The sequence below is a fragment of the Sciurus vulgaris genome (assembly GCF_902686455.1).
Source record: "Sciurus vulgaris genome assembly, chromosome: 9".
Classification (NCBI taxonomy): domain Eukaryota; kingdom Metazoa; phylum Chordata; class Mammalia; order Rodentia; family Sciuridae; genus Sciurus; species Sciurus vulgaris.
The window spans coordinates 36,433,289-36,453,758 of record NC_136469.1 but is presented as its reverse complement, the minus strand read 5'-3'; positions in this window follow the sequence as shown (position 1 = coordinate 36,453,758).

Below are 20,470 nucleotides of genomic sequence, written 5' to 3'. Positions count from 1 at the left end.
AGAAACAGATTCACTGCTTAGAGCAATGACTGCATCAGTTCTGCTTTGCAATCCATGCAGGTCAGGCCTGCATGTACCAATGTCTGTGTGTGTGTGTGTGTGTGTGTGTGTGTGTGTGTGTGTGTGTGTGTGTTTTCCCAGTATAGGAAAGGAACCTTAAAAATTGAAATCTGGGAGTTTATACAACTCCCCTGCCCCCTGTCCTCTAGGGAGAAAAAGAGAAAAATAATCACCCTAATGTAAATAATTCCTTTTGGAAAGAGAAAAGGAAGGTCTCTGGTCTCCTGCCCGCTGAAATCTAAATCAATACTTGGGGGCAGAGAAAGTGGTTAGGGGGAATGACTAAACATTTTAGCTTATAGTCCAGGACTTTTTATTTACATATAATTAAATAAAGACATGACTTTCAATAAAATTATTTTTTTCAAAGAATTGCAGAATGTTAACCTCTTGTAGTTAGGTCTTTAGATTTAACCTTTCACCCATGCTCTCAAATAACCACAAGCATTGTTCAAGTGGAAAGAGATAGGCTTAGGGTTGGAGGGAAGATCCAACAGATAAGATCTGAGGCCTTCTATACTCTGCTAGCAACAAATGCATCTGTATTTTTGTCTGCTAAAATAAAATTGAAATATATTCCTCCATTTAGATGGAAAGCTCAGTGGTGGTTGGAACTAGTGTAAAAGAGAAGACCATGCTGTCTACATGCTGGGTATTTTTCATCATCGTTTATAGAAGCTGGATTTATTTCTGAAAATCAAGTTCTACCTTTCAAACCAGGTGCTTGCTGAACTTATCTCACAGATCTGTTGTGATGATGAAATGACAATGTAGGTGCAAGAGCTTTCACAAGAACAGTGCTGCACTACCCTGCAGGATGTCACCAACAGCCAGCTGGAGGCTAAGGCTCAACTCTGTCTTTGTTGCACCTGTTTCTCTTCACCAGCTCAGTTTCTCGTGCAGTCAGCAGTGTGGCTTGAGACGTCATTATTCTCACAATATCCCTTGAGTTGGGTTGTCTCAGTGACATGACAGAGACAATGTCTTACCCTCAGGGTAAGTGTGGTCATCACAAATCCTGAAATAGTTCTTAGCAGTAAAACAAAAACAAACAAACAAAAAATTTGATTAGGCGTTTGCACCTTACTTTGAAATTATTTAGAGCATTTGTGAGAGTGGAAACAGAAGATGGGAAAGCAGTGACTGAGATTGGGAGTCTCTGATGACCTCATGGCTGTGGCATGCCCAGTGCCTAGGAATGTTTCTGTGCGAGGGCACAGGATGCTTAGCTGCTGTGGCAATGCCCTGCATGAGCAGGCTCTGTGCAAGAGTCCTATCAGCTCTGACCTTGATCTCAGGCACACAGCTCCTGGGAATAGAGGAATTCTTATATTAGACAATCACAATGTTTCACTAGCTCTGCTTCTCATGTTCCTGCCTGCTTCACCGTAACTTTTAACAATGGACTTTCTTGAGAGTTACACAAAGCTCCTAGCTTTGCACTTTGCAACTGTGAATTGCCAGTGTGGAAAAGCTACATAGATGTCCTAGTTTCTGTAACTTTCCTGAATACAAAGAATAATGGTAGCATAGTCTTTAACCTGATAATGAGACATATATAAATAAAGATTGCTGGCCTAACTCTTTAGATCTGCTTCTCCATCAGAGAGCAGAACTCCACCTGATCCCAGTTTTATCTTTAAAATCTGCATTTGTGAATCTTTATTTTTCTAATTCCCCTTAGCCCCTCACTGGACATGGCAAGCATTTATTAGTCCCTTCACTTATTCTTTGTGTCACAGGTATTGCTAGTTGAAAACACTATTCTTCAGTTCAGGTTTGGGTTATGATCTCAAAAGACATGATCTCAAGTGCCATAATCTCCAGTGTCAAAAGCCTGAAAGATCATAATGCTGAAAGTCTGAGATCCTACAAATTCAAAATCCCAAGACTATAATTCCAGAAAAGATAACTCCAAACACTGTTATTTACATTTTTAAACAGAACTTATTTGAGAAGCATAAAACCACAATAGAACATTTTCATATAGCACTTTACACAATATGGACAACAGTAAGTGTTTTAGTTAGTTTTTATGTTGCTATGATCAAAAGACCTGATTTAGAGGGGGAAACATTTATTTTGGCTAGCAGTTTTAGAGGGTCAATCCATAGTTAGCTGACTCCATAATTCTGGGCCCATGATAAAGCCTAAAATCATGATAAAAGGACATGGCAGAGGAAAGCAGCTCAGGACATCAGAGCCAGGGAGCAGAGAGAGAGAGCTCCACTCACCAAGGATAAAACACATACTCGAAAAGCTAGCCCCCAGTGACCTACCTCCTCCAGTCACATCCTACCTGCCTGCAGTTACCATCTAGTTAATCCCTAGCAGCAAATTAATGTACCCATTAGATGCCACCTCTCTAATCTAATTATTTTACCTCTGAACATTCTTGCACTCTCTCACACATGAGCTTCTGGGGACACCATATATCCAAATCATACCTATAAAGATACATATTTTTGCAAGTATAAACAGGTATACTAGTGATGGTAGCATTAGGGAACTAACAGATGAGGATGGTGGGAATACAAGGTTAAGAGAATAATTCCCCAAAATGGGCCCACTCTGCTGACCTCACATAATTTCTTTGCCAAAAACAATTTACCTGCAGCCCTGTCTGACCTAAGTGAACAGTGTATGTCACATTCCTCAGTAAATTACCTATTATCTGCAAGGAAATGCAGGTAGGAAATAACGTTGGTAAGAGGAACTCAGGTTACCATGATGGGAGAGACTTCTGGGACCCTTTTCATAGACCAGATTCTGGAAGATAACAGTAATTCCTCCTAACCATAAAACCTGTAAAAATGATTAAGAATCCAATTAGACCTGGTCAGAATGGGATTATGTGCATTTCAAACAACAATAATGGGTTTACTATGACAACTTCAACAGCACTTACTAAAGTAAGTGCTCTCTGATGGCCTTGCATAAAGGGAGATTCCAAAGTTCTGTGGGTGTGAATGGTTTCCTCTCTGCTGAGTCCCACTTGCTTTGCTTTCTTTAAGATCATCTGTTTGCCAATCACTAGTGTGTTTGAGCCAAACTGCAGATCTAATCCTAACTCATCATTCCTCTCTACCAAGGCCTAGTGTATCTGCCCACTGCTGTGGCCTTTGCGCCTTAAATATCGGTAGGGAGAGCTGAAACCTACTTACTTGGTAGATCTCCCAGTTACTTTCCAAGACTTCCCTGTTTTGAAGTTTTACCCTTCTGTTGATAAATCAGCTGTCTTTTGTTCACAAAGTTTCTTTCCTCTATACCAACCATTGGATTTCTTATTAATTAGGTAATTAATATATCAAATTCTATGTAGAGACGTTTCTCATTTAGAAGACTAAAAAGTGTAAAGGCATGGGTGGGCCCAGGAGCAGGTGGCAAAGGTGGGAAGCAGCTGCTGGAGTAGGTGGAAATGGCAACAGAGACCATTATTAGGTACAAGCTGGGAGAATTTTTCAGAGGAAGATGATATGTTTTTGTACCTGTGACTTTTAAATGTAAAATGTGCAAATCCCTTTGTGCCCAAGACTTTCCCTCTTTCTTTTTCTAAATATAAGTAATGATGGAGAAAAAACAAAATATGAAATACATGGTATGAATCCATGCCTGAATCCTCTCCAGCTGTTCCTGCTAAATAAAACCCCTTTAAAAATCCCTGTTTCCACATTTCTCATCTTATAATCAGTGGAACTGTTGCAACATACTCTGAACACTTCGGATGTTTTCCTGACAGGCCGCTGAGAGCAGCAGTACAAAGCAGTGTGGGCATTTCTACTGGCAACCAATATCAGTTGAGAGATTGGTGAGATTGTACACAAAATTCAACTTTGATTCCTTTGTGGGCAGATGTGAATATAGGTAAATATAAATTTGTGGTGACATAAAATTAATAAACTAATGTCTATTGAATATTTACTGTATTAGCTTCTACCATTGTGACAAAATACTTAAGCTAATTCACTTTTAAGGAGGAAAGGTTTATTTTGGCTTACAGTTTCAGAGGTTTCAGTCCATAGTCAGTTGGCCCCATCACTTTGGGTCTGTGGCAAGGCAGTGTATCATGGTGAGGAGCACATAGCAGAGAGAGGTATTTGAGTCAGTGCTTACCATTTTACTTAGGAGTGTACCAAAAACTGTGAAAGGAGAGATATAAGACTGACTTTTGGAAGGCAACCCTACAAAACTGGAAAGAAGTTCTAGAAAGAAAAGAGAAAAAAGGCTCCTAGACCTATAAGACTTGGTGGTAAAATAATAAAAAGTTAATATGCATTTCTCCCTGTATTGTGTCAATCAAAAGGGAAGTTTATAATGGAGGAATAGAGGAATAAAGAAAGACAAAAAGTAGAGGCAAATAGTGAGAAAGCCCATTTTAAATATAAATTAGGAACCCTCCAGACTGGCCCAAGTACTATTTTGACATGATAAATACAGCTACACAGTGAAGACAGATATGTTCAGTTATGTTATACACTCAAATCAAATACCCATCTTTCTTTGTTCTAATCCCCCACTCTGCAAGAATCTTTCTGTTTGCTTGACTTCCTTCCATGTAGTTCAGCTTCAGTTTCTCAAGAAGCTCTCAATGAAAATAATGTGCAGCAAGGTGACCATACCTTAGAGGACTATTTTGTATACTTGCAATTTGTTCAGAGATACACTTGCAATTTGTTCAGAGATCAGGTATTAGATGTTCTCAATGCACGCACGCACACGGTATTAGATGTTCTCAATGCACGCACGCGCGCACACACACACACACACACACACACACACACAGTAACACTGTGGGGTGATGACTGTGTTGACGAGCTTGATTGCACTCATTTCACAATGTATCAAAACCTCACTCTGTAGACTTCAAAGATATACAACTTTCATTTATATTTGTAAATATAAATATATTCAGTTATATTCAACAACGCTGGGAAAATTAGCTTTAAAAACTAAGGGAGGACCGGGGAGATAGCTCAGTTGTTAGAGTATTTGCCTTGCAAGCACAAAGTCCTGGGTTCAATCCCCAGTGTGGCAAAAAGCAAAAACAAAAACAAAACTAAGGAAAAAACTCCTAATGCACAATGTTGTATACTTGTCTCTCTTGTGTTTTGGTAATTTACTTCAGAATTACTGAGATCAATCCAATCTGTGACCCTATAATTTTTTAATCTGATTGCATTGGAGTCACTGAGGTCAGAAGCATTTGTGAATGCCTGATGGCTAGCTACCTGACAAAAATTGCTTTGGTAACACCCTCCCTCTTGACAGATGAACAGGAAATCAAAGCTTTGAAAGTACAACATTCTTAGGTTTGCCCTGATAACAAGTGGCAGAGCTAGAGTTTGACCCATGTCTCTAAAATGTGAGAGCCTATCCTCTTCATCTCTCCCTATGGGCCCTTCATACATGGTACTGAGGTGTCTACAAGCAGTCAACAACCAAAAGTCACCATAAATTGATATTCCATGTTGCCAACTTTGTTATACATGATTGTGGATCCTTGATCTACTGTAAGAAAAGCTCAGTTGTTGAATATTATACAACATACAAATATTCATCAGAGAAAACAATATATAAAAAATTCTAGAATAAATAAACATAGGTGATATAGATTCATATTTTAATCCTGTCTAATTTTTGCAGCAGAGATAACTGCTTGGAACATCCATGAAGTTATACTTTGTATGTATATTTTCTAGGATAGTGATACCTTTTTCCTAAGTATACTTGAATAGAGCAATGAGCACATCATAACAAGAACTTAGTATTATATCACCTCAGTTTACATAATAATGTTTTTCATCTGCATTATTTCCCTTGTTCTTCCAAGTAAATTTCTGTACTAGGTAAGGATGATATTTTTACATTTTTATTTTGTATTTTAAAAACTGAATTTCAATGATCAGAAATGGTCCTTAGATCCTTTTAAAAAAAATTTGGGTATGGAATCTGGCACAATACAATTCATAAAAATTGTTTTGAGTAACTGCAGGTATATTATCTGCTATTGTGACTTGCATCTGACATTATCTTATCATCCCAGCTGTTGCTTTTTGCTGTGTCCCTGCAACTCATGGATTTGGAATTTGGTGTTATTTTCTGAATTCATCACTGTTCTAATTATTGCTGAGTCTCAACTTCCTCTTAAGCCCTCATCTTCTGCCTCTTTGTGGCAAGTCTCTGGAATTTTCCTGTTCCCATTTCAGTTGGAAAAATAAATATAAAATGTCAGGGGAAATTAATGAATTGAATTGATTTGCAAACTTGTCTTGTTGTAATTGTGTATTCCCTTAGCAGTAGGGCTGCCTGCGCTGAATGGTCTACGTTTGCCTGCTTTGGGCAAAACTTTATTTTCTGGTAAATAGTGTGTCTTAATAATATATGAGGGCTGGAGATATAGCTCAGTTGGTAGAGTGCTTGCCTTGCAAGCACAAGGCCTTGGGTTCAAATCCCCAGCACCACAAAAAAAAAAAAAAAAAAAAAAAAATATATATATATATATATATGAAGAAACCAAGTCTTTATGAGGTTAATTAAACTTTTTAGTACTATTTTAGTACTACTACCAGATGCCATGATTGGGATTGTAACATTTGTTTTTCTATCATCAAATCATACATTCTTCCCATTAACTGAACTGCAAATTATGGTTATGTTGAAAATTTTGAACATGATTATCTTTACAAATCTTTGTCTTCTAATAATGACTTCCAGAGTCTACGCAAATTCTTAACTATAATGTCTCAATGTCAAAGAAGAGAACAGTAGGATTTAGTCAATTACAAAGTGACATTTTAAATTGGATCTAAGGATCATTTATGTTCCCAGCAGTTTTTCCTCATGACTTTGGAACATCATCACAGCATGGACTGATTTTAAAGTTTTGCCTAACACAGTCAAACACAGAACAGAGAGTACAGGCAGCCCTACTGCTAAGGGAATATGTGATTACAATCAGAAAAGTTTGCAAATTAATTTGATTCGTGAATTTTCCCTGACACTTAATATTTATTTTTTCTCTGTTAAATCTTTGAAAGTTTTACAACTTCAGTGGCACCACTTTTGGAATTATATATTGAATAAAAATATAGTAATCTCTTCAAATGTCTTTTTAACCCCTCCCCCACTTGAGAACTTAGATTTCCTTTGTAATTGGTTTTGTGTTAAACCAATTTAGTTCAGATTAATTTCGTGCTTTGGAAAACTATGGAGTAAGAATTAATTCATTATTCTAGTTAGGTAATTCACTATTCACCTTATATTTCCCATGAGAAAATGCCACAGTTTTAATAAAACTATTCCCTGGGAGAAAAGTTTGGAAGTGTTTAACAAACACAACTTTCACAAATCAAGCAGAGTCAAACTTCCTGAGCGGGCAGATATTACAAAGTACTGCTATTCACTTCACCTAGTAGAAAGAAAACAAGGCTATTCCTTGGCCAAGTTCTTTTAGATTTGTTCTCTGAGAATACAAATACTTTATGGAATAATTTGATAAGTTATTTTGTTTGTATATGGATTAACTACCTTTATGTGTAGGAAGTTTCATAAACATTTCTTGTTTTTAATCAGGTATTTTATTTTAACTGTTAACTCTGAGTTGTGAAATAAAGTTTGCCCCTTGCAAATGGCATTTCAGGAAACAGCATATTTGATTTCATTAAAAATAATACCTATGATGTTCCCATTGTGATTATATACCAAGAAGCAATGTGGGGGAGTGGTCAAAAGCCTGGATTTTGGATCCACACTAGCAGATTCTGGAACTTATGGGTTTGTGTGTCATTTTTTTTTTAAGTCTATCAATGGAGAAAATTATAGAAACTATGTCATAAACTTATTGTGAAGATTTTGTATTAATAACAGAAAAACATTTGGAATGTAGCCTAATATATAATTGTTGTAGTTTGGATCTGAAATGTTCTTGTGTGTTGAAGGCTTTTCTCCCAGTGCAGTAGTGTTCAGAGGTGGGGCTTTTACAAAGTGATTGGATCATAAGGGCTCTGGTGTTATCAATGGATTAGTCTAGTGATGGCTTCATATTTTGATGGTATTATTGGGAGGTGGTAGAAACTTTAGGAGGTAAAGCCTAGTTAGAGGAAGTAGATCTATTTGCCTGGGAAGAGCATTTCATGTCCCTGGTTCTTCACTCTGCTTCTCTCTGTTTCCTGGCTGCTTTGAGGTGAGCATCTTCCACCAGGTGCTCCCCACCATGGTGTTCTGCCTTGTCACAGAAGACTGAGAAAAAACAGAGCCGTGTAATAATGGATTAAAATCTCTGAAAACATGAGCCAAAATAAATCTCTCCTTTTTTAAGTTGATTTTTCTCAAGTATTTTGTCACAGCAACCAAAGCTAACACACACAATAATAAACACTTAAAAGTATTATTACTCTTATAGAGGAACATAGTAAGTTAATGTGACCACATCAGTTCAATACCTAACAAAGTAATGAACAAACAATGATATGAGTTTGATATATTGGAATGTTGTATATCCATTAAAATGCTTTTTGGTACATTTTCCAATGTAGGAAATACTCATGCAAAATAAATGGAAAATTATATTGTATAGTGTGATTAAATAGCTAAGGTATTCTTAAGAAGCAATTAAATTAAACAAAATAAAATGACATGTTAAGATTGGTAATCAAAGGGATGTGGGATAAGATAGATTGTTCTCTTTTTTATACTCATTTATACTTCCAAATTTTCCACAGTGTGCGGGAGCTCATTCAATTACCAGAAAACAAACTAAACCATGAGAGTACATCAAAACTATTTGATAAGATTACTGATAAATAGTGAGTCTAGTAATACCATGAATACCAGACAAAAGAAAACATTCAATAACTGTTTAACAAATACATAATCAGTATTCACTATAGCATGTTTCTACAGCATCACCTAGTAGGATATGGCTACATCTCATTTGAAAACTAATTAGATTATTTATTTTTACATATTTATTCATATTTTGAATTCTTAGGTTAAGAAATTAAATTCAATATCAAACAAAATAAATTACATTTGTGTTATGTTATATTATAGGTAAGCTGAGCTGACCTTACACTGTGTAGCTTGCCTCTTGATTTTGTTTTTTCCCCCTCTTGATTTTGTTTTGTCTTCTCTTGATTATAGATTAGATAGGCCACAAATGAAGTTTACCCATTCCCTAAGCTGGATAAATTGCTTAGAGCAGTGCTGTCAAACATGGTAACCACAAGTCACATGTGGCTATTAAAGTTAAAATTCATATGAATTTAAGTGGAATAAAAATTTTTAAAACTCAATTTCTCAGTTACACTGGTCACACTGCAAGTGCTCAAAAGTGCCATGTGACTAGGGGCTACCATATTGGATATATTGAGACAGAACATATTTAACTTTGTAGAAAGTACTATGGGATAACGATGATGAGATTTTGGTATTATGATATCTCTCTAGTGTCATCTTAACAGATATTCAGCATAATTGGCTTCTAACTTAACAATCGAGATGCATTCTAGAAGTTCATTTGGAAGTATGAGGGCTCTTTGAGTAACCCCGCCCCCACCATGGACCAATTATATTCAAATTATGGCAAAAAAAGCACATGAAAAGACAAAGGACTTACAAACATAGGAAACTGTTCAAATGCATTAGAAATGAAAATGGCAAAAATGTGCTTACTTTGTTTATTCAACTGGAAAGATTAAAGTAATGATCGGTTAATGCTGGTGATTGTGCAGAAGCCAAGTGTGTCTTGGTCAGTTGGTAAAACTTAACTGTAAAAACAGTTTGCAAAAGCATATCAAAAGTCTTAAAATTGTTCATATCCTTGGCTCTGTAATCCATTTTCTAGAAGTCCACAAGAAAATAATTGGAAGCAGCGATCCAAGATGACGGACTAGAGGGTGACTACATCTCCAGTTGCCCCAGAACTCACGATTCAAGAAGGGGAGACATTGAGAGACTCGGACTAAGATAGAACCATGGGGGACAGATCCTCCAGCCTCTCGAAACAGGCCCCCCAGTGAGAGCCCTTCTGCACAGAAGCAGCGTGGCCAGCTCCTGCCCGCCGTGCTGCCAGCTCCGGCCGCCCCGCTGCCGGCTCCGGCCTGCCTGCTGGTTGCTTCAGTGACCAGCACAGGGCGCAGGGACTCCCCCAAGCAGCCCAGCCCCCTCTGGCGGGAAGCGCCTATCTAGGCTAGCTTCCCGGGGCAGACCGCCCAGTGAGAGCCTCTCTACGCAGAGCCAGCCACAAGTCCCCAAGCCAGTGGAGATATTCGACATGCAAGCGGCTTCTGGGACCAGGACTGGGCAGCCAGAGACCTCTCCAGGCAGCATTGTCCCCCTCCAGCTGCAGCCTTTTTTCCACGGGGCGATCCAAGATGGCGGACTAGAGGGTGACTGCATCTCCAGTCGCCCCAGAACTCAGGATTCAAGAAGGGGAGGCATTGAGAGACTCGGACTAAGATAGAACCACGGGGTGAGTCTCCCCCACCCAGCGAAGCTCAGCTGAGTGGCAGGCCCGGATTTGAGTGGCTTAGTAGAGTGGGACAGGGCAGATAGCGTCTCCCCCAGGCAGCTCGGTGCAGTCTGGCGGTGGGCTCCGCCCACAGGGACAGATCCTCCAGCCTCTTGGAACAGGCCCCCCAGTGAGAGCCCTTCTGCACAGAAGAAGCGCAGCCAGCTCCGGCAGGCCCCAGCCAGCTCCAGCCCGCCCCACTGCCAGCTACAGCCCGCCCACAGGTTGCTTCAGTGACCAGCACAGGGCGCCAGGGACTTCCCCAAGCAGCCCAGCCCCCTCCAGCAGGAAGCGCCTCTCTAGGCTAGCTTCTCGGGGCAAATCACCCAGTGAGAGCCTGTCTACACAGAGCCAGCCACAAGTTCCCAAGCCAGTGGAGACCTCCAACCTACAACCAGCCTCTGGAACCAGGGCTGTGCAACAAGAGACCTCTCCAGGTCTCTCTCCCTGGAACCGGTAGCGGGCTAGGGGCAGCATTGTTCGGAAGCACTGCATTATCAAATTAATCCAAGACTTCTGGCTACTGAAGGCTGGTAGGTGATACACTGGAAATCTACAGGGTCACTATAAGCCATTTGAGGAAATCTACAATATCACAGAGTCCCATTGACATCTGACCAATATGAGAAAACAAGGGAAGAAAATGTCCCAAACAAACCTAGATACTATATCAATAAAACCCAATGACAGCACAGCAGAAGAAATGTCCGAAAGGGAGTTCAGAATGTACATAATTAAAACAATCAGGGAAGCAAACGAGGAGATGAAAGAACAAATGCAGGCATTAAATGAACACACTAATCAATAGTTAAAAGAGCAAATAACAGAAGCAAAAGAGCATTTCAATAAAGAGTTAGAGATACTGAAAAAAAACCAAACGGAAATCCTTGAAATGAAGGAAACAATAAACCAAGTTAAAAACGCCATAGAGGGCTGGGGAGATAGTTCAGTCGGTAGAGTGCTTGCCTTGCAAGCACAAGGCCCTGGGTTCGATCCCCAGCACCCCAAAAAAAAAAAAAAAAAAAAAAAAAAAAAAAAAAAAAAACAACAACAACAACAAAATACCATAGAAAGCATAAACAATAGGATAGATCACCTGGAAGACAGAACTTCAGATATTGAAGACAAAATATTTGATCTTGAAAACAAGGTTGACCAAACAGAGAAGATGGTAAGAAATCATGAAAAGAATCTACAAGAATTATGGGATATCATGAAGAGGCCAAATTTAAGAATAATTGGGATTGAGGAAGGCTTAGAGAAACAAACCAAAGGAATGAACAATCTATTCAATGAAATAATATCAGAAAATTTCCCAAATCTGAAGAATGAAATGGAAAACCAAGTACAAGAGGCTTATAGGACTCCAAATATGCAAAATTACAACAGACCCACACCAAGGCACATTATTATGAAAATACCTAACATTCAAAATAAAGACAGAATTTCAAAGGCCGCGAGAGAAAAGAATCAAATTGATTTCAGGGGGAAACCAATAAGAATATCAGCAGATTTTTCAATCCAGACCCTAAAAGCTAGAAGGGCCTGGAACAACATTTACCAAGCCCTGAAAGAAAATGGATGCCAACCAAGAATTTTATGCCCAGCAAAACTTACTTTCAGATTTGACGATGAGATAAAATCCTTCCACGATAAACAAAAGCTAAAGGAATTTACTAAAAGAAAGCCGGCATTACAGAACATTCTCAGCAAAATATTCCATGAGGAAGAGATGAAAAACAACGATGTAAATCAGCAACGGGAGGAATTAGCCTAAAGGAATAGCCAAATAAAGGAGAAACCAAATCATGTCAAAAAACAAAAATGAGTCCAATGACTAGGAATACAAATCATATCACAATAATAACTGTGAATGTTAATGGCCTGAACTCATCGATCAAAAGACATAGACTGGCAGATTGGATTAAAAAGAAAAATCCAACAATATGCTACCTGCAAGAGACCCATCTCATAGAAAGAGATACCCATAGACTGAAGGTGAAAGGATGGGAAAAAACATACCATGCACACGGACACAGCAAAAAAGCTGGAGTATCCATCCTCATTTCAGATAACGTGGACTTCAAGCCAAAACTAGTCAGAAGGGATAAAGAAGGACATTACATACTGCTTAAGGGAAGCATAAATCAGCAAGACATAACAATCATAAATATCTATGCCCTGAACATTGGCTCATCCATGTATGTCAAACAAATCCTTCTCAAATCCAGAAATCAAATAGACCACAACACAATAATACTAGGCGATTTTAACACACCTCTCTCACCACTGGATAGATTGTCCAAACAAAAATTGAATAAAGAAACCATAGATCTCAATAACACAATCAACAATTTAGACTTAACCGACTTATATAGAATATACCACCCAACAAAGAGCGAATACACTTTCTTCTCAGCAGCACATGGATCCTTCTCTAAAGTAGAACATGTTTTATGCCACAAAGCTACTGTTAGCAAATACAAGAAGATAGAGATACTACCTTGTACTCTATCAGATCATAATGCACTGAAATTAGAAATAAATGACAGAATTAAAAACAGAAACTTCTCCAATACTTGGAGATTAAATAATACACTATTATACGATGAATGGATAACAGAAGACATCAGGAGGGAAATTTAAAAATTCTTAGAATTAAACAAGAATAAAGACACATCATATCAAAATCTCTGGGACACTATGAAAGCAGTACTTAGAGGAAGATTTATTTCATGGGGTGCATTCAACAAAAGAAGTAGAAATCAACAAATAAATGACTTAACACTACAGCTCAAAGCCCTAGAGAAAGAAGAGCAGACCAACACCAAAAGTAGTAGAAGACAGGAAATAGTTAAAATCAGAGCTGAAATCAATGAAATTGAAACAAATGAAACAATCGGAAAAATCAACAAAATAAATAGTTGGTTCTTTGAAAAAATAAACAAAATTGATAAACCCTTAGCCACACTAACAAAGAGAAAGAGGGAGAAAACTCAAATTACTAAAATTCGGAATGAACAAGGAAATATCACAACAGACACGAGTGAAATACAAAACATAATTAGAAGCTATTTTGAAAATCTATACTCCAACAAAACAGAAAACCTCGAAGACATCAACAAGTTTCTAGAGACATATGAATTACCTAAACTGAACGAGGAAGACATACACAACTTAAATAAATCAATTTCAAGCAATGAAATAGAAGAGGTCATCAAAAGCCTACCAACAAAGAAAAGTCCGGGATCAGATGGGTTCTCAGCCGAGTTCTACAAAACCTTTAAAGAAGAGCTCATTCCAATACTCCTCAAAGTATTCCATGAAATAGAAGAGGAGGGAACCCTCCCAAACTCATTCTATGAAGCCAATATCACCCTGATACCTAAACCAGACAGAGACACATCGAGGAAAGAAAATTTCAGACCAATATCCTTAATGAACATCGACGCAAAAATTCTCAACAAAATTTTAGCAAATCGCATACAAAATTTAGCAAATCACGATCAAGTGGGTTTTATCCCAGGGATGCAAGGTTGGTTCAACATCCGGAAATCAATAAATATCATTCACCATATCAACAGACTAAAAGTTAAGAATCACATGATTATTTCAATAGATGCAGAAAAAGCATTCGATAAAATACAGCATCCCTTCATGCTCAAAACACTAGAAAAAATTGGGGTAGTGGGATCATTCCTTAACATTGTGAAGGCCATCTATGCTAAGCCCATGGCCAATATCATTCTAAATGGTGAAAAACTGAAAGCATTCCCCCTAAAAACTGGAACAAGGCAGGGATGCCCTCTTTCACCACTTCTATTCAACATCGTTCTTGAGACTCTAGCCAGAGCAATTAGACAAACCAAAGAAATTAAAGGGATACGAATTGGAAAAGAAGAACTCAAACTATCCCTGTTCTCTGATGACATGAGTATATATGTAGAGGAACCTGGAAATTCCACCAGAAAACTCTTAGAACTCATAAGTGAATTCAGTAAAGTAGCAGGTTACAAGATCAATGTTCATAAATCCAATGCATTTTTATACGTAAGTGACGAATCTTCAAAAAAAGAAATTAGGAAAACTACTCCATTCACAATAGCATCGAAAAAAATAAAATACTTGGGAATCAATCTCACAAAAGAGGTGAAAGACCTCTACAATGAGAACTACAGAACACTAAAGAAAGAAATTAAAGAAAACCTTAGAAGATGGAAAGATCTCCCATGTTCATGGATAGGAAGAATTAATATTGTCAAAATGGCCATACTACCAAAAGTGCTATATAGATTCAATGCAATTCCAATTAAAATCCCAATGATGTACCTTACAGAAATAGAGCAAGCAATTATGAAATTCATCTGGAAGAATAAGAAACCCAGAATAGCTAAAGCAATCCTCAGTAGAAAGAGCGAAGCAGGTGGTATCGCAATACCAGATCTTCAACTCTATTACAAAGCAATAGTAACAAAAACGGCATGGTATTGGTACCAAAATAGACAGGTAGATCAATGGTACAGAATAGAGGACACGGACACAAACCCAAATAAATACAATTTTCTCATACTAGACAAAGGGGCTAAAAATATGCAATGGAGAAAAGATAGCCTCTTCAACAAATGGTGCTGGGAAAACTGGAAAACCATATGCAACAGAATGAAATTAAACCCTTATCTCTCACCATGCACAAAACTCAACTCACAATGGATCGAGGAACTCAGAATCAGACCAGAGACCCTGCATCTTATAGAAGAAAAAGTAGGCCCAAACCTTCAACTTGTTGGCTTAGGAGCAGACTTCCTTAACAGGACTCCCATAGTCCAAGAAATAAAAGCAAGAATCAACAACTGGGATAGATTCAAACTAAAAAGCTTTCTCTCAGCAAAGGAAACTATCAGTAATGTGAAGAGAGAGCCTACAGAGTGGGAGAATATCTTTGCCAATCATACTTCAGATAGAGCGCTAATATCCCGAATCTATAAAGAACTCAAAAAACTCTACACCAAGAATACAAATAATCCAATCAACAAATGGGCTAAGGAAATGAAAAGACACTTCACAGAAGAAGATGTACAAGCAATCAACAGATATATGAAAAAAATGTTCAACATCTCTAGTAGTAAGAGAAATGCAAATCAAAACTACCCTAAGATTTCATCTCACCCCAATTAGAATGGCGATTATCAAGAACATAAGCAACAATAGGTGTTGGCGAGGATGTGGGGAAAAAGGTACACTCATACATTGCTGGTGGGGTTGCAAACTAGTGCAGCCACTCTGGAAAGCAGTATGGAGATTCCTCAGAAAGCTTGGAATGGAACCACCATTTGACCCAGCTATCCCACTCCTTGGCCTATACTCAAAGGACTTAAAATCAGCATACTACAGAGATACAGCCACATCAATGTTCATAGCTGCTCAATTCACTATAGCCAGATTGTGGAACCAACCCAGATGCCCTTCAGTTGATGAATGGATAAAGAAACTGTGGCATATATATACAATGGAATATTACTCTGCCATGAGGAATGACAAAATTATGGCATTCGCAGGCAAATGGATGAAATTGGAGGGTATCATGCTAAGTGAGATAAGCCAATCTCAAAAAACTAAAGGACGAATGATCTCACTGATAAGCGGATGAGGACATACGGGGGTGGGGGGTAGGAGGGGTTAGTGTTAGGGTTAGGGTTAGGTTTAGGGTTAGGGATAAGGAGGGTGGTAAGAATGAGGAAGAAAGGAATGTATAGAGGGAAAAGAGGGGTGGGTGGGGAGGGGGGAAGGGGAAAAAATAACAAAATGAATCAAACAACATTGCCCTATGTAAATTTATGATTTTTAATTAAAGTTTAAAATTAAAAAAATATGTATAAAATAATAATTAGACAAGCCCAATAGAAAGAGGAAAATGTTTAAATGCATACTTTACAAAAACGTAACAGAAAGGTCAACAAACTTATGAGCGCACACTCAACCTTGTTAATTATCAAAAATGATAATAGAAATCTAATGAAATATAACTTTACCCCAGTATGATGTCTGAAATTTTGAAATACCAAAATGTTATTAAAAATGTCAGGCTACTGCAATATTCTTATACTGATTTTGGTGGTATAAGTTCGTACAACTAGTTTGGAAAACTGACAGAATCTATCAAAGTTGAGTATATATCATCTATGTTTTAAAAAATTCACCACCATGTAAATACTTAAGAAATGAGTGCATGTGTGGATCAGAAAATATATACCAGGGGCTGGGGTCATGGCTCAGGGGTAGAGCACTCACCTAGCATGTGTGAGGCCCTGGGTTTGATCCTCAGCACCATATAACAATAAAATAAAGGAATTGTGTCCACCTAAAAAAAAAATAAATAAATAATTACAGGTAAGAAGATTTCAGTTTTTTTCCAACTTGGTCTATAGATTCATTGCAACCTCAATCAAAATTCCAGCAAGCTATTTTGTGAAAATCAACAAACTGATTCTAAAGTTCAGAGAGGCAAAAGGCCTAGAAATACAACACAGTATTGAAAGAGAAGAATAAAGTGAATAGACTACCTGACTTCAAGTCTTTAAAGTTATAATAATCAAGATAGTGTGATCTTGACAAAAAAATGTCAAATAGATCAATAGAACACAAAGCAGAACCCATAAATAGTCCCACACAAGCGTACATAGTTAATTGTGTATAGACAACTGGTATTTATAAAAAAAAAAAAAAATCAAAGGCAATAAGATGGAGACAAGTTGGTCTTTTCAAAAACGAAAGCTAGAATAACTGGATATCCAAGTCAGAAAAAAAGAATTTAAACATCCATATGCCCTCCACAAAAATTAACAAAACAATTAATTATAGGCCCAAATAAAAAACACAAACTATGAAACTCTTAGAAGATAATGTATTAGAAAAATCTAGATGACCTAAGACATAGTGATTACATTTTAGATGCAACATTAATGGCACAACCCATGAAAAAAATAATAGCTAAGCTGGACTTCCTTAAAACTACAAATTTTTGTTCTGTAAAAGATATTGCAAAAAACTGAAAGGACAAGCCACAGACCAGGAGAAAATATTTATTATATACCTTCCAGACAAATGATGGTTATCCAATATATATATATACATACACATATATGAACTCTTAAAACTCAACAATAAGAAAGTAAACTATTTGATCAAGAAATAAGTCAAAGAGCTGGGCATGGTGGTGCACACCTATAGTCCCAGTGGCTCGGGAGGCTGAGGCAGCAAGATCATGAGTTCAAAGCCAGCCTCAGCGAAAGTGAGGTGCTAAGCAACTCACTGAGACTCTGTCTCTAACTAAAATACAAAATAGGGCTGGGGAAGTGGCTCAGTGGTCAAGTGCCCCTGAATCCAATCCTTGGTGCCAAAAATAACAAAACAAACAAATAAAAAACTCAAAAGAAATAAGCAAAAGCACTTAACAGATACCCAAAAAAAGAAAATATGCAGGTAAAAAATAAGCACTTGAAAAGATACTCCAAAGGGTATGTTATCAGAGAAATACAAATTAAAACAATGAGAAAACACTAGCAGTAAAATCAAAATGGGATGGAATCAAACTAAAAGGCTTCTTCACAGCAAAGGAAACAATCAAGAGAGAGCCTACAGAATGGGAGAAAATTTTTGCCACCTCTATCTTGGATAGGACATTAATTTCCAGGATATACAAAGAACTAAGAAACTAAGAAAGCTTAACACACACACATGGGGCGGGGGACTCAAAACAGATTGGGGACTCAGAAAATCGTGTATAAGAAAATAAGGGGGAGATCCCTAGCTCCACAACTTTACGTGAATGCAGTAAAGCAATAAAGCAATGAAAGGAACCTTCATTCTTGGGAAGACTGAGGAGTGTTGGGGTATAGAGAGCTTAGAGATCAGAGACACTGCTTGAAAAAACGGTAAGCTATGCAGCACAGTATCCACGTACATGAGGGAAGCTGCAATGTTTCTCAGCTGCCTGTGTGGAGAACATTGGAAAGACCCATTTTGCAGCTGCAGCATGATGGATGGCAGCTGGGGGAACTGATTACTGTCAGACCTGAATCCGGCCTGAAGTATGAGGTGGGCAAAACCACACTGTATTACAGACAGTGTGCCTAAGTGACCAGGAGAAAATCAAGTGTGGAGACAGGTTTACACAGGAGAATACTGGTCACAGAAACCCACCTGGCCTCCCCTTCCCCCAACCCCTCCAATCTGGCTGTTTGCAGGACCAGCTGGGAGAGAAGCACCTGACCAGGAATTTGAAGGGGTTGCGGTGGGAGAGATCAAGTCTGCAGATGGAATCAGAGACCAGGAATCACGAGGTCTGCAGGTGAAGTAGTTGGCTAAGAACAGGTTGCTACACCACACAAGGGGAACCCAAAGGAGATTTCTGGGTGCAGTCTTCCAGTGTGGACAGGCAATTTCTGGGCCTTAAAGGTGCACTGGCTTAAAATCTCCAGACCCACAGGCACCCAGTGAAGAGACCAGAGCATACCTAAGCCAACACCCTGCCTCCAGGAGTTCTGCCTCCAGGACTAACCCTCTCACCCTAGCAACCCCAACCATTCTGAGGGTGGAACTGGCATCAAACTCCAGATAACCCCATTAACGGCTGGTTAGGGAAGCTGAGAAGCTTTTGAATTCCAGTGGAAACAATTGTTCAATTTTTCATTGAGATCCCCTTCTTTTCTTTTCTTTTTTTCCCTTCTCTCACATTGCTACTATTTTTGAAACCAAGAACTTTTCATGAGCCAGTTTATTGAGGACTGGGATGTGTGAATAGTATATTAAAGTTTTCCTGTATTCTTTTATTTTTACTTTTTCTTTTTAATTTTGTGTCCTTTTTAAAAAAAATTAACTATATATTTCTTCTCACTTACCTGTTTCCCTGGATTCTCTTTCTCTTTTATCCTGCTAACAGCCTACCTGTATTAATTCCTCTCTTACTATTTGTACAGTTTTTCACTTCTGTCTTCTCTCCACCTTCCTCATAAACATCACATCCTACATCACTTATGTTTTCTCTTTGTTCACCATTTGAAGTTGTAAACCCTTTTCAAACTTACTGTTTATATTGTACACAATAATTGAACACATAATTTCTTTTCATTATGACAAAACTATAGGTGTTTTAATAGGAGCTATTTGATTTAAGGATATATATTGTTTGCATTGGGTATTATTTGTCTCTCTCTTAAAGATGAGGTACAGGAAACTTCAGGGCACTTTAAGTCTAGAGAGCAGAAACTGTACCGTCTCAGAGCTACACTGCTGGATGGGCAGACACAACCGTTAAAAAACAAGGGAACAAATCACCCCAAACAAACCAAGATGCTTCAATAATGGAATCTGACACCACAGAAGAAATGTCAGAAAAGAAGTTTAGATTGTGTGTAGTTAAACTGATCTGCAACATATAAGATGATGTAAGGAGTGAGATCAGAGATAAAATTCAGGAAATAAAAGATTATTTCAATTAAGAGATAGAGATTCTAAAAAGAAATCAAGGAAAAATCCTTGAAATGACAGAAGCAATAAACCAAATTAGAATGTAAAGCATCACCAATAGACTAGACCACTTGGAAGACACCTTTAGGTAATGAAGACAAAACATATAATCTTGAAAAATAAAATTGATCATGCAGAGAAGATGTTAAGAAACCATGAACCATGAACAGAGCTTCCAAGAATTATGGGATAACAAGAAAAGGATTTATCAGGATAGATGAAGGAACAGAGATACAAACCAAAGGAATGCACAATCTTTTCAATGAAATAATATCAGAGAATTCCCCAAAACTAAATAATGAAATGGAAAATCAAATTCAAGAGCTTCCAGAACCCCAAATGTACAAAATTATAACAGACCCATACCAAGACACA